Genomic DNA, 10,407 nt, shown 5'->3' on the forward strand with positions numbered 1-10,407 from the left:
AAAACAAACTAAGACAAATCACCTCCCCCCCCCCCCCCAAAAAAAAAAAAAAAAAAAAAACAGCAAGAAGATGTGTGTGGGTCACTGAAGATTCTCATGCGATATAAACCTACTACAGGAGTCGATTGGCTGTACTGATGGGTGAAGATGTGAGCAAATTTCATTGACTTTCTGAGCTTGTATTGGCAAAATATACACGAATTTCTCATCCCGGATGGAGCCGATGCTAATACGGACTTTCCGATGTCTTCATGGAGGCAACACGGAGTAGTCGGTGCCTACAAGGAAGGAATACGGATGCAACACGGAGTAGACGGTGCCGACAAGGAAGAGTTTGTATTGATTTCCATCCGTGATGTCCGGGATGAAAAATTAAGCAAGCTCATTTTTTTTTTTTTTTTCGGCGGACATGCCGGATGATCAAGGATAATGTCGGATGACTTCACGAAGTCAACACGGTCATGCCGGAAATAGTATGGATGATCCCGGACCGACAATCCGTGATCATCCGTGATGCAATCCGTGAAAGTGTAAAAGGGGCTTATAGCGACCAATTCTTCGCACCCGGCCGTGAAAAAAAAAGAGTTCCGTGTGTGTGTGTGTGTGTGTGTGTGTTTGTGTGTGTGTGTGTGTGTTACCGAAATTAAGACATCATCTCCCGAAACATAATGGCAAGTGAAAACATTTGCATAATTTTCCTTTGGTGCTAGTTTCTGGTTGCGGAAAGTGGGCGAAAAAAAAAAAAATCCGCCTTTACAGTAAAGTTAAAAGGCGAACGCAGATGACATTCTATAGTATGTTGACAACATGAAATCAAAATTTTTCTTTGTTTTGTTTCTTTTTCTAAGAATAACAAACAATAAGAACAGTTAACAGGGATCGACAAAAGCGGGATGGACAGCTGAAACAAGTTCTTCAGTCGAATTCCCATTCGAAAGCTGGACGGAATCTCTCCTCCCGCTCTAAAATTTTACAGGACGACATAAATTTTAACAATTATATTGCAACCATGACGAAGGCCGACAACCAGTTGAAGTAAATGCCGCAACAAGTAAAAAGGTAAACCTGGTATTAAAATACACAGATTTGATTCAATGATGTGTCAAAGAACACAGAAATCAATGTATTCTATGTAGCTACAAAAATGACAGAAGTCAACGGAGTTTAACAAAGAAAGACAACCAGCTGAAATAAGTATAAGAATGTTAGTCTAGTTCCCGTTTGGAAGTCGGACAAAATCTCTCCACCTGAAGTTTAACAGTTAATTCGATAAAAGTCAAGTTTCCTTACAAGTCGTCGTAGCTACCATCAACCATCTTAGTGACCAATTCTTCGCACTCGGCCGTGAAAGAGAGTTTCGTATTTTACCGAAACCAAGACATCATCTCCTGAAACATAATGGCAAGTGAAAACATTCGCATAATTTTCTTTTTGCGCTAGTTTCTGGTTGCGCAAAGTGGGTGAAAAAAAAAAAATCCGCCTTTACAGTAAGGTTAAAAGGCGAATGCAGCTGACATTTTTTGGTATGTTGACAACATGAAATCAATATCCCTTTTTTAGCATAACAAACAATGAGAACAGTCAGCAGGGATTGACAGCTGAAACAAGTTCTGCAGTCGAATTCCCGTTTGAACGCTGGACAGAATCTCTCCGCCCGCTCTAAAATTTTACAAGACGACATAAATGTTAACAATGATTACAACCACGCGAAGGCCAACGACCAGTGGAAGTAAATGCCGCAACAGAATAAATAGGTAAACACGTTGTTAAAATACAAATATTTGATTCAATGTTGTGTCAAATAACAAAAAAAAAAATGTATTCTACAGCAAAAAAAAAAATATGACAGAAGTTGTCGGAGTTTGACAACGAACGGCGACCATCAAATAAGTTTTGCAACGATAGTCAAGTTTTCGTTTGTAAACCGGACAAAATCTCTCCGCCGTGTTTCCTACGCGTAAAGACAAGATAATACAAATTCAATGTCTATCGACTGCGGTCAAGTCTCCTTTCACATCGCCGTAACTACCATTTGCACAAAAGACGGAAAGTCAGCCTGTTATTCACAATTATCTATAGCAGCGAGAATACATTTTTTTTTCTCGTGAAAACACAAAACTTCCCATTCATTATCGTACTCGGCATTGCGAATCACATCACCCAGCGGATTAGCTGTAGCCACGCGTTTTGGACGTTGCTCGACGATGGAACAGAGACGGAATTTCGGTGGTACAGTAATGGTAATTCGTCGGGACGATATGCGACGTTTTAGATCACACGGATAACAGGCTTTATGCTGTGACAAGTAAAGCTGAACAAAACATAAACTTGAACACGAACGGCATTGAAACAAAGCCATATAGTCGGGACGTTTCCCGGCGGTTGAGCAATGATTCGTCGGGAACGATATGCGACGTTTTTAACAAAAAGAAACGCAAGGCACAATAGAAGCCGAACTTTGAAAATAGCTAGTAAGTCGGGACGAAGAGCGACGATTAGTGAAAGGGAATCCTTTCTCTATCGTCGCTTATCGTCGGGACGAATAAACAAAGGTATGAATAGAAAGTACGTGTATTCATATGCACGGTTGCTTATTCATATGCACGTGACGCCTGTTCATATGCAAATCATCAAACATGCACAATGCGACATCGTCGCGACGAAGATATCTCTCTATCAGGTTTTTCTGTGGTGCCTTACAGTGTTTTATATTTTGTTGTATTTCTCCATTCCGCAAACAATATAATTTGTGTGTGTGTGTGTGTGTGTGTGTGTGTGTGTGTATTATGTAGATAGGTCCCTGGGTTGCCACGTACTCAAGCTTTTGCTTATAGTGGCAGTCCTTCCGCATAATTTCCCATATAATTATTTGGAAAATTGGTAATACGATTTATATTTTGTTAATGAAATTAATTTACACATCGATTTTCCTTCTTTGAATCATGTACTTGTAATCTGCTTACTGATATTCCATGTGATATTTAATACTGAAAATAATCTTGATTTATGTATGAAATTGTGCAGGAAGAAAAATAAATCAAACAAACAAACAAACAAACCACACCGCCTGAACTGAGAATAAACCTAATAAAAAATTCTGATTTGACACAATTCAATTTCAAATAATTATCATGAGACCATTGCCTAATATCCTCAACACAATAAAATCTACTAAGTTTGTAGAGTGCTTCGACTTGGTTATTTGGTTTATTTAGGTTTATTCTACATTGATTCAATGTCTACATTATGTCTTGTGACGGAATTGTCACTAGACTTCTCCATCATACGGTTTCTTTGGATCTTCAGATCCTTAAACTATTATCCTAAATATCTTGTTATTTGTCATTGAGTCGTTTGTTTCATTGTCTTTATATTTCTGGCATAACTGTACTTCTATGTGAGCAGATTTCCACACAGATATCACCGTGTTTCCATGTTTTCAGTGCATTGTTGGTAATACATATTTATGATCAGGCGCGGTGGAGCACCCCAATTTGCATCTCATTATCGCCCCGTTCTATTTGAATTTCCAACGGGCATCCACGGCTGCCCGAAACTGTATGCATAAAAAAAGTCAAATCTTTACCTTCTCCTTGTGCCGCTATGCGTGCCGCTAGTAAACTCAAACTTCCCACACTATCTAAGTTTTTAAAAACCTTCCTTTTGATGAAAAAATTATGAAATTTGCTGCACTAGAACTTGAGATATTAAAGCGTTTTGAAAATCACCTCTCGCAAAACATGCTCTCTGTGTTTTTTTACGACTGGACTATGGCCGGGCTCCAATGTGTGCGAAATTGTCAACATAAGTTCATCAGGCCTCAATCCATATATGGTGAAAGTTTTCGCTTGGTTCCACCTGTACTTTTTGAGAAATCAACTTGTTTCTACAGGGTTTGGAATAGAAAATTGTAGTCAGCGAAACAATTGAAAATGACGTCATTTCTTTACCCGTAATATTGGGCATGCGTGGTACGTGAGATTCAGGATTATATTCGTGCTCAGTGTTGGTTTGCATGTGACGCAGTCAATTTGCTGAGTGTCGCACGGCGGTGACTGCTGAGCTGCTGCCGCGCACGCTGCATGCAGCAATGCGTTGTGTGTGCTGTGACATGCAACGCTACAGCAGGGAGGTGAGACTCACCGCCCTGGCTACAGTGACGCGATTATATATACATGGGACCAACCTGTACGCTTTGCGTTCGTGTCATTTTTGACATCACTTTCTGTTTTTTTTCCGACACAACCATGGCCGGGAATATTACGGTATGAAATTTAAAATGCAAGCAGATAAATAAATTTCGGTGTACTTTATTCGAATGGCGCTTTGGTTCCGTAATCCCACGTCGTGAATTTTAGGATGATTTTCGAGGCATATTTTTGGTAATTTTGCTCGCCAGGTTTTCGCTAAAATTTCACATTTTATCATTGTCAAATCCTTTAATATGTTATATGTGCATATTCGGACATGTTTTCAAATTCAAACTAACTCAATTTTAATCCGAAAATAGGCTTCCTTAAATTGTTATTAGCTTGAGAAGTTGTTTACTTTTTCTCAACTACGCGAGTACATGTTGTTTACTTTATGCTAATGAGGCTCGGCTGCCAATGGATTTCTGCGAGATAATTGGGGTGCTCCACCGCGCCTGTGATAGCTTGCGTGCATTCCATTGTTTAGCATTTGTTTTGCAGGTATTGTGTTAAGTATACTTGTTAAGTGTTTGATGGCAAGCCGTATGTCCCATAAAGGCGATGAACTTGATTTATCGATCGTTTTTAGACTCCCTCTGAATACCTCCGCATACCTTGCTTTTGTTTTTTACACATCTCTTTTGTAATCCACCACTGCTTTTCTTTTTCCCTGCCCGTAGCTTTTTCATTTCAACACGTTTTTTTTCTCTTGTTTCTTTCTCTCTTTTTTTTTTTTTTTTGGGGGGGGGGGTAGGGGCGGGGGATACTTGTTTTACCTCATGTATCATTTGCCTTTTATTATGTCGTCGATAATGAGCATGATTGTAAAAACTGAGTGCATGTGGGCATTGTTAGACAATGTTGTATATCATTGTAATATAAAACCTTTGATTTTTTATGTTCGATTATCATGATGAATTACCGTTTGCTGTAAATATGCTGCACATAATGAATTCAGACGTACTTAGAGTGTGAGAACATCTGCATAAACATGACTTTCCTCTTTTGCTTCCGTAGTATCAAACAATGCTTTGAAATTGTTAGTAGTAGTAGTAGTAGTATCATTATCATTATTATTATTATTAGTAGTAGTAGTATTACCATCATCATTATTATCATTGTTATCATTATGATTATCATTATTATTATGAAGAATATCATAAAAGTATTGCCAATTTCATCCCTACTCGAACACAAGTATTGTGGCAATTGAGAAAATTCAATTGTATTTGGTAAAAGATATATTTATGGATCTCTGTAATTATGACTGGCTGCTTACACAAGTAAGACTTTTTTTCCTTTTTTAGATCGATTATGCGGAAACAAAGTTATTGCATTTATAAGAGTATGAAGAAACCACGGTATGTAACGATACGTTTTTCAAACACTTTCAAACTTGTCCGTTGTTTCATACGCTGATAGCATTTCTAATGCGTATCCAAGCCTCAGCTTGGAGGGTTTCAGGTGCTTATCTTTTATACTTGTGTTTTAAAATGTGGAGCTGATATTGTAATATAGCAATTTTCTATTCTAATTTGGTTTGCTTTGAATTGACATGATATTATGTCTTAATGTCTTGATTTCTACATTCAATGTCTAGATTTAATATTCTTCCCGTTCGGGGCGGTTCTTTTTTTCTTTTCTTTTCTTTTTTTTTTTTTTTTTTTTGCCTCGACTTGAGATTTATTCAGTGTTCAATTCGAAGTGAACAGTCAAATTGTATAATCATACCGATATCACATAATATAGGACCGATACAAGCAGAATCGAGCATTAGATTTTCAACAACTCTTTGGTAATATTTTCAGTTTTACTTGTAACTTTTCCTGTGTTTTGTATAACATTGTATTTCACATTTTAAAGAGCATTTTCTTTCACCATTAGTTCTGTTTTGTTCCAGAATAATCTTATATATACTTCAAAAATTTACAAATGCTCGTGTCAAAGCAAACCGTACTGGATTATCCATTCTTCTTTCAATAAAATATAAATTGTCGATATTTGATACTTGTGCCTGGTTTATGAACGTACTTTATGTAAGATCATTTTCGCTGAATTCGCATTGAATGAAGGCATGAAAAATATCTTGTCTAACATTGTTATTCCGATACAAACCAGCGTCATTTAATCCCTATTTGTATAGATCACTTCTTACAATATATTATACAGTCATTATACAGTCATACTAGACAAATTAGATTAACGGATTGTTGTTTTTTTCTTTTATTTATGTCATAAGTTTATATTTTAGTACACTGGCCGAATCAGCTTGAAAAGTAAACGTGTTCTCCCAACATGAAGAATATGTATTGGTTAACTGATTTTTCGAAAGTTTCATCTTATACAATGTCGTGCTGCTTAAATCCGTGATACAGATTACTGTTTTTTTTTTTTTTTTTTTTTGTTGTAACAAACAAGCTTGGAATACACAATTTATTTTCCACCTTTTTTTTGTAGTATTATATAATAAAAAATTCCGTACATTCTCCTTTCTTGATATTAATCTCCGACATAATGCATCCGAGAGACCGAAAAACCATCTGTTGTGAATAAATCTCTAACATTAAGTATACCACGTACTGTCGTACCAATCTTTGTAAAACAGGAAATGTTTATCGAACAACACACACACACACACACACACGCATATATATATATATATATATATACATATATATATATGTATATATATATATATGTCACCGACGGGACAAATAGGCGTCCATTCGGTATTTAAGTAAATACAAAAGAAATATAAATATCAAAGTGGGAGAGCAATTTATTTTCTAAATCTGTTGTTCAATTTAAGAAGACTGGGGGAGAAAGAACGACGCATTATTAGCAATTCTTTCAAATTGAATAGTAAATTTATTTATTTTTTAGATATGACTAACAATTAGAAAACAATATATTTTTGGAATACAAGAATAGAAAGAATGAAATTAAAATTTAAACCTAAAACAACGCAACACTGTGTACAAGGTAGAGAGCTAAACCATCTCCATCGCGATCCAGGCGTTAAAACAGGAGACAGACAACAAAGTTCTGACAAACTCCGTGATGGCGAGAGTATGCCTCAGCCACCGATATCAACTGGTGTTAAATGTGGTTTAATTATCCACAAAACAAGCGAGAGTGCGGGGTGTCCGGTAACGTTGGACTCGGATCAGCTCAGTGGATGAAAGCGTTCTTTTGCTATGATTTCTTCTATGACAACAAACAATTGCGCATGCGCATTAACAAAACAATACACAGAAATAAGCAGTAGTTAAGGGGGCATACGTGTTGAAATATTTTGTATCATAACACTCACCCGCGCTTTAAAATTATTGTTGTCCTCAACAATAAGTGAAATTAGACCAATATGAAATAGGCTGCGTTTATCAACTTTCCCCAGTTTAAACGACTTTCGAAAGCCCTTTCCATAGCCCTTTCCATAGCCCTTTCGAAAGCCCTGTCTGCTCCCTGTACTATTAATGTGCCGCTTGTTTTCGTCGGCTGCGTTTATCAACTTTCGATAGCCCTTTCCATAGCCCTTTCCATAGCCCTTTCGAGAGCCCTTTCCAAAGCCCTGACTGCCTATACTATTAATGTGCCGCTTGTTTTCTAAGACGGGACGGCGAAAAGCAATTACCATCATAAAGATCTATCTTCCTTTGAGAGTGACGAGTCATGATACAATGCCACATGAATCAATTGTCTTCCTATCTGTGAGGTAGCTCCAGTTTAGCACATACTTCAAATATTTCTGAGTGGCGGCATGAGACATGAGATCAAAGGGAATGAGACTGTTGTTACTCTATTTCTCAAACCTTGTTGGTGAGAGAAACACCTCCTTGTTCCAAGCATATGCGTGCATAACACACAGCTGTATGAATACACCTGTGTACACGCACTCGTGGGCACTTTACGTGGCGCGCGTCTTTTCAGAAACTGGAAACGCATGGTTGCGTAACCGCAGTAGGGCGACCTAAAGGGCTTTCAAAACAGCTTTGCGTTTATCAACTTCGAAAGGCTTTTACAAACAGGTTTCTGATAACCTGTTTAGGAAACCTGTTTGGATCGTCACAAATTTCGGGCTTTCGAAAAGGCTTTCCTCAAGGGCTTTCAAAACAGCTTTGCGTTTATCAACTCGGAAAAATTCCTTGAAGCGTTTGGATAACCTGTTTCTGCCGAGAAAAGGAGTTGATAAACGCAGCCTTAGATGAACAAAGTTATTACATTAATGTGACAAACATACTAGCCTGCATTAGACACTGAGGTGGAGTGCTCGCTTCCGTAGCGCTATGGTTTCCTCCCCGTTCTTGTTGAGCCTCGACATTTTTCTGGAGACTGCGCCTCTTCCTCGACCGCAAGTTCCTCTTCCTCGTCATCACTTGAGAACGTGCAGGCAGTAAGTAGTTTTCGATGTGTGACGGAGAACCGTGATGTGCCTTGGTGAAACCAGGGTGGGGTGGAATAAAAGTGTCCATTCGGGACAGGAGAGTTGGAGTTGGCAAACATGGCGTGAACAGTCGCAGTCATTCGGTGCTGATCCAAGAATGTTTTGTCGGTGTACGACAGTTGTTATGTCGGTGCTGACGGGTGTTCTGTTGGTGCATGACATGTGGGGAACATGTCCGGGAAATGAACATACAAACAAGCCGTCTTTTGGTAGTATTTCGGTGTTTGTTACATCGTTGTAGTGATCGATGCCCGTTGGAGGTACATATATGTGTAGTGTTCGCACTCATGTGAAATGTGTACACAGGGTAGCGAACGTAACAGTGTCGTTCGTTCGTAGTAGCGGTATTGTATACTGCGTGACATTGCACGGTATGTGTGATGGGGCTGCGTTAGCAGTGGTTGTGAATGGAAGTGCGATTCGCGAAGCGATGCGATGAGTATGTTTTGCGCACTTGTACTGGTCTTCTCGCTAGCTGAATTCCAGGGTTGCAGCATTGATTGCTGGAAAGGAAGGGTACGTATTACCGTTTCCGTTATGTCATTCTATCAGATTAGTGTGTCACTTTCTGGTTATTTGGATTAGCATCGTTAGATGTGGCTTTACGAGGAAATTGGCCTCGAGATATACGAGTGTTTGTCAGGTCTGAATTGTTTAGACTATTCTCGTAGTTCGGTACGCCGTGGAGTGTACTGTAGGAAGTTGCGTTAGCGACGTAGTCTTGAAATCTAGTCGGAAAGCTAGATGTGAATAATCATGGCAGCCAAGTTCGATGCTGCAGAGTTTGTGAAAGACGTCACTCTTGGTAGATTGAGAGGGTTAGTGAAAGCCCAATTAATTGAGGTTGCAACTCATGTAGATGCTGATATCAGAGAGTGTAGTCGTAAGAAAGAAATCTTTGCAGTTCTGGTGAAGAAGCTTGAACTGGGTGGTGTAGAAAATGAACACACAGACCAGAGTGAGAGTACAGATGAGATTGAGAGCGCAGGTAGAAAAAGTGCTCAAAGTACTACTACTAGACCTAGTGAGATGAGGGTAGATTCCACACAACTAGAATTGGCTAGATTGGAGTTAGAAAGAGAAAAAATGAAGGCAGAAAATCTGAGACTTGAACAGAGTTAATGCAACGTCAAATTGAATTGACCCAGGCACAGGCCAGTAGCGTTCCAGGGGATAGGCCTAATGTTACTATGTCGAGACCAAAGACGCCTGACATTGGAAAAATGGCAAACACAGTCCCCCACTTTGATGAAGAGGATGTAGACTCTTTCTTTTTCTCCTTTGAGAGAATAGCCAGGAATTTGGAGTGGGAGAAGAAATATTGGTCTATGATAGTACAACAAAAGCTCACAGGCAAGGCACATTCAGTAGTGTCTGCTCTCTCGGATGAGGAGGCAAATAACTATGACACAGTTAAGGAAGCAGTCCTTCTTGCCTATCAGTTAGTCCCAGAAGCCTACAGGCAAAAGTTTCGAGGATATAGGAGAGGTTCGAGACAGACCTACGTAGAGTTTCAGAGAGAAAAAGAAATTATGTTTGATCGATGGGTTCGATCAATGAAAGTAGATCTCACTTATGAAAATTTGAGAGAGATAGTGTTGATGGAGGAGTTCAAGAAATCGACACCTCCAGATTTGAGAACATATTTGGAAGATCGAAGAGTACATGATGTAAAGAGTGCAGCAGTCACCGCTGACCAGTATGAGTTGACACATAAAGTGAAAACAAAGAGTCCTGAGGGAAAGAGGAAGTTTGATCAGTCGAGAAATCCTG

Source organism: Diadema setosum, chromosome 10, assembly GCF_964275005.1.
Source record: "Diadema setosum chromosome 10, eeDiaSeto1, whole genome shotgun sequence".
Taxonomy (NCBI): domain Eukaryota; kingdom Metazoa; phylum Echinodermata; class Echinoidea; order Diadematoida; family Diadematidae; genus Diadema; species Diadema setosum.